We start from the raw sequence: 6000 nt of genomic DNA on the forward strand, positions 1-6000 counted from the left end.
CTGTGGTCAAGAAGAAAAGCAAATTCTAAAAATCTCTCTCTCTCTGAGCAACCTGTTGCCTGATAGAACTGAAGGTTTCTTTTAATGCACTTCTGTTGTAAGACACAGACTGCAGTAACGCAGAGCAGTAGTGGCTCTCAGACATGTTCATGTCAAGGACCCCCAAAATGAAAAGCGTGACTAAAAATAATAACTAACTAACTCCATTGAAATACAGGTTAGTATTGTCCATATTTCCTGTTTTGTAAGTATTGTAAGAGTTTTAGACATGCAAGGTTTCCACCAAACAGCGATGATAAGGTGGTAAATGAATGCTCAGCTTGGAGGAACAATGGAAGCCAGTGGATTATAGATGCCATGAGACTTTTTCAGTCTGCTCACTGCTCTGACACTGTAGTTCAGTGGTTTCCAAAGTGGGGTCCGGGGACCCCACTTTGTGGACTTTGTGGATTGTACACACTCAGTGTTAAATTAACAGTGATTTTACAATATAAATTGGGGGTCCCAGAGATAGAAATACCATTATATGGGGGTCCGTAGCCTGATTCAGGTAAAATTGCTGGGCCCTTGAAATTAAAATGGTTGAGAATCACTGCTAGAGCAATACAAATCTTCTCTTATGGCAGTTATGGGGGTCTCTTCAAATGGGGGTCTGCAGGCTAATGAGTGTCAATTTGGGGGTCCTTGACATGAAAAGGTTTGGGAACCACTGCTGTAGTAGACCTTATGCAGGCTCAGTGTGAACACTATGTAGGCTCCTTGTACACTAAATCTCTTGGCTCTGTCATCTCTGTCTATCTTATCACTGCTATGCCAATGACACTCAAACGGTTCCCCCCCCATCTGCTTCTCAGGTGGAAAAGCGCACATCTCACAGTGGATGTCTTCTCACCACCTCAAGCTGAACACAGACAAGACCGGGCTACTCTTCTTACCGGGTAAGTCCTGCATGGGGATCTAACTATTTCCATAGGACAATGCCCGGTGACAACGGTCCTGGATAGATTCAGCTCTCACTCAAGGCACACATCGCTGCAGTGGCCATTTGATCCTGTAGGTTTACACTCGATAGCATTTGAAGGATCAGACCCATTCCTCACCCTGGAGTCAGCCTTACTACTGTAACTGACTCCTTAATGGCCTCCCGGCTTGTGCACTTAAGCCCTTCTGAATAATCCAGAATTTCGCGGCACGCTTGAACAAAACACTGATGTTGACCTACAAACCAACCAAAGTTATCACACCCCCATTCTCTCCAAAGCCTGATCAAGACTCAGACCTGCAGCTAACACAGGGAAGCTGTCAGAACCTTCCCTAAAACATTCGGGACAACGCTCCACATGTCCCAGACCCATGCAGGCTCAGTGTGTGCTCAATGTGAACCTTATGCAGGCTCAGTACTATACAGACCTTATTCAGGCTCACTTTGTGAACCTTACACAGGCTTAAGCCAAATTCCAATACCCAAAATTTCGTCCACTCGCTCACTCACACTTGGTCACTACAGCATGGCGGTATTACGGGGAATTCACATAATGTACATGGAGGTTTTTAAATACGTGGCCTAAATACTAAATACTTGATCTCTGCTAATAAACAAATTTCAATGATTTACATTCGGACACTGACGTTATGTCTACACGATTTGTCACATATTTCATGATGTCACCAATTTCACTGTAACCCCGCCATCCTGGAGTGACCGAGTGTGAGTGAGCGAGTGGACGAGATTTTTGTTATTGGGATTTGGCTTTAGGATCGACCTCATGCGGCGTGGTGCTTTGATGCCGTAATGAGCTCGTTAGTGTAAGTCAGTTCAGATGAGATGTGTCTCTCTAGTGAGCCATGTGCGAGTATTGATTCTGTACTGTGTAGGAAACTGAGAGGAGGTTATTTAAGGATGCTCTCTCTCTCTCTCTCTCTCTCTCTCTCTCAAATTCGGAGGTATTCATAGAGGACACACACACGCGTGCGGCTGGCCAGCTGTTGGAGCCAGTGCCTAGCTTTTAGTCGATGAATGAACAGGAAAAGTAGTGGAGAGAGAGTGTGTGTGTGTCCCATGAGAGAGGCTGTTGTCCATGGTAACACAGCCGTGTGTGTGTGTCTCTGTGTGTCTGTGTGTGTGTGTGTGTGTGTGTGTGTGTGTCTGTGTGCGTGCATGCGTCGTGTTATGTGCGTGTGCGCACACACTTGACTTTGCCTGTTTGTTGCACATTGGTCCTGACGTTTGCATGTGCTGCTCGCACGCCAGTAAATCACCTTGTGGTTTCCTAAATTTGGCTGGCAAACCAGTGGCGGAAAGTATATTTACTGAAAGGGATATTTCACTGTTTGTCACTTCAAACTCCATTTTTACCATGACAAATTCATTGAAAATACCCATCCTCAGTTCTATAGTTAGTGATTTTTCCATTACTTTTTTTCATTTCTTTTTTTAAAATATTATTTTAACGTTTATTTTATTTGAAGATGAAATATCCCCTACTTAAAGTACCATCTCAAGGTACTTTTTCTGCCGTTAATTTATTCTTCTACTCCACCACACCATCTGAAGAGATTTGGAAACCAGACGAATCTGCCAGTGCCAAAAAAATAATATGTGACGATGATATGAGTCTGGCCACGCCAGGCTAGGTTTTATAACGGGTTACAACACTTCTTCTACCACTGACTGACTAATGGATCTGTGGTGACTCGTCTGCGCTCAGACCAACTAGACAGACGCTGCTCCCAGAACCTCACATCCCATTCTGCTCTCGTGGTGGAGACGCCGCGTAGCCCCGAGCTGTTTAACAACTACTTGTCCTGTCCTATTGTCTGATGGTTTGGGCGGAGTGGTGGAAGAGATTTATAGCACTAATACCACAATGTAAAAATGCTCTGTTACAAGTAAAACACAAAAACTGTATTGAAAATGTTACACACCAAAGTACAGGCATCAAAAATACAGTTACCTTATCAACTACCTGTCCTGTCCTATTGTCTGATGGTTTGGGCGGAGTGGTGGAAGAGATTTATAGCACTAATACCACAATGTGAAAATGCTCTGTTACAAGTAAAACAAAAAAACTGTATTGAAAATGTTACACACCAAAGTACAGGCATCAAAAATACAGTTACCTTATACAAGTACAAGTAGCCTACTGAATTAAATGTGTCCAACATTTAGCCCCCATAAATATAGTAGGCCTATAGGAAATATACAATCGTCTTCAACTGGTTAATGTGTGTTTTGTGTTAATAATCAATATCTGCAAACTAAACTAACTTATTATGTAGTTAAAGGGGCATTCCACTCATTTTCAACATTTTACTATGTCATTAATATACCTTAGAGCTGTTGTGTGGAAATAATAAAAAAGTCCCCCCATTCTGTGTTTACTAGAACTAGAGGTCTGAAAAAAATCATTAACATGGTGAAACACATCTTGATGATGTCATCAAGATGTGTTTCACCATGTTAATGATTTTCATACTTACAGTTCTAGGGAACACAGAATGGGGGGACTTTTTATTATTTCCACACAACAGCTCTAAGGTATATTAATGACAGCATGACAGTTGAAAATGGGTGGTTTTCCCCTTAAGTAGTAAACAGATGGAGTAGAAGTTAAAAGTGTGTTGCATTATTGCATACAGCCCAGCTCATTGCACATGCATGCTATTTCTGCTTCGTTTCAGATTGACTAACATGATGTTAGTCGGCCAGGCGTGTGCTGATCTGGTGTGGAACCCCAGGGGGGAACCCCAGCCACTATAGTTTTCCAGATCACAGTCACTGACACGAATATCGGTTGTTAAAGAATCTACGATCAGATGCGATAAGAATGGAATTAGGCTCTTACAGTGAGCAGGGAAGACTGATTTGTACGTTGGTGTGTGCCAGTGACGCACTCATTGATTATTAGTTGCGTCAAGGATACAACTAACGTTTGCATGAGAGTGTTGCTTGTATGTTCAATGCGGTCTGGCTCCCATGCCTATCTCACACTCAAAATGGTGGCGAAAAGATTTCCGTTACACATGCAACACATGCATAGATCTTATCTTGAAAATGACCACAGTTGCAACTTGTTCCTGTTCGCAGATGACTCAGCACTGCTGGTCTCGGACAGGAACAAACTGCAGGTTGAAAAGACCCTCAGCTCTGAACTCGGTAGAATCTGCACCTGGCTCGCTGATAACAAACTATCCTTACACCTGGGAAAAACTGAATCCATTCTCTTCGGATCAAATAGTAATCTCAGCAAGGCAGATGGCTTCTTGGTTAGAGTGGGTGACAATATTATCACACAAAAAGATGAAATTACCTACCTAGGTTCCATCCTGGAGGGCGGCTAATCTTTCCGGTGATAAAATGGCTACCAACGTAATCAAAAAAGTAAATCAAAGAACAAGATTCCTTTACAGGATCTCCTCACTGGTCAACAAAAACACCTTGAAGACCTTAACAGGAGCCCTCGTACAAGGTTTCTTCGACTATGCATGCACCTCTTGGTACCACAGCACCTCAAAGGCCCTTAAAACATGGCTCCAGACCTCCCAAAACAAACTGGTCAGGCTCCTACTTGGCCTCACCCCCCGAACCGAACCGAAATTGCCGATCTGCAAGCTCACAACGTGTCGTAATGTGACACGTTGTGAGCTTGTAGATTGGCTATTTTCCTATATAGATAATGAATGATCTTAGAATATATGGAGAAAATAACTGCTGCATGGACGTTTTAAAACATTGTACGCTACGTCCTGTGTGTATAATTCATTGATTATTAGTTGTGTCAAGGATACAACTAACGTTTGCGTGAGAGTGTTGCTTGTATGTTCAATGCGGTCTGGCTCGAATACCACACATGCAACACATGCATAGATCTTATCTTGAAAATGACGGCAGTTAAGATCCTTATGAACATTTCAGCACGATCTTCTGAAAGCTGATCTGTACAAGATCTACAAGCTTGCAGATGGGAGTGTGTTTCTGGTACACGGCCGCAACTGAGTTCATATCTGGCTTCATCTTCGTACCCATCGCTTTCCTCTTCCTGTGGGTGGGACGTCTGTACATCCAGTGCCACTGTGTCTTTTCGCCTCATTCCTGTGTGTTTATGAATAGAATGCACGTATACTGTGACAGCATTGATTTCCCCTTGTCCATATATGAGGTAACGTATCCACTGGCGCAGTAACTCTATCGCTCACATAATAGCACCCAGGTTTGTGTGTGTGTGTGTGTGTGTGTGTGTGTGTGTGTGTGTGTGTGTGTGTGTGTCTGTGCACGTGTGTGCATAATGGCACTTGGCAACGGGCGCTCGGCGAGAAGCCGACTTCTTCTCTGGCAGTTGGTAGCGGAGGCCCTGTCGCCCTGGGTTACGGGGTTGCTAGGTGATGGATGACCAAAAGTGGTGGGGAACCCTGGGTACCAGACGGATGTACCCCCCCCCCCCCCCCTTTTCTCTCTCTGTCTGTCTGTCTGTCTCTCTCCCAATGCCTCCCTCTCTGTCTCTCTCTCTCTCTCTCTCTGTCTGTCTGTCTCTCTCCCAATGCCTCCCTCTCTGTCTCTCTCTCTCTCTCTGTCTGTCTGTCTCTCTCCCTCTGCCTCTCGGTCTCCCCCCTATAAGCTATGGATTTATGCCGTCAGTGCATTTTAAAGTAACACACTTGAGGTCGTTGAGGTCACACCCCTTCTCCTTTCTCTTATGCGTTTCCAGGAAGTCTCCATTCCAGGGACGTAGAATCAAGACCTACCAGTCAGCACATATATAGGATTTTAAGACATGGATATGGTCAGGTGTGTGTGTGTGTGTGTGTGTGTGTGTGTGTGTGTGTGTGTGTGTGTGTGTGTGTGTGTGTGTGTGTGTGTGTGTGTGTGTGTGTGTGTGTGTGTGTGTGTGTGTGTGTGTGTGTGTGTGTGTGTGTGTGTGTGTGTGTGTGTGTGTGTGTGTGTGTGTGTGTGTGTGTGTGTGTGTGTGTGTGTAATAGGGTTTTAAGTTGTTAACGTGTCAT

General features: G+C 44.1%; 1 protein-coding gene across 2 annotated transcripts in view; it reads left to right on the forward strand.

Annotated features, from left to right (window-relative positions):
- pag1 (phosphoprotein membrane anchor with glycosphingolipid microdomains 1) overlaps nucleotides 1-6000 on the forward strand; it is a 101275-nt gene that overhangs the window by 39901 nt on the left and 55374 nt on the right. For both annotated transcript variants that reach the window (XM_079522662.1, XM_079522663.1), the window contains one exon: nucleotides 855-938. The gene's annotated coding sequence lies outside the window, so the exon portion shown is untranslated. The remainder of the gene's footprint in view (nucleotides 1-854; nucleotides 939-6000) is intronic.

The sequence above is a fragment of the Electrona antarctica genome, assembly GCF_951216825.1.
Source record: "Electrona antarctica genome assembly, chromosome: 15".
NCBI lineage: Eukaryota > Metazoa > Chordata > Actinopteri > Myctophiformes > Myctophidae > Electrona > Electrona antarctica.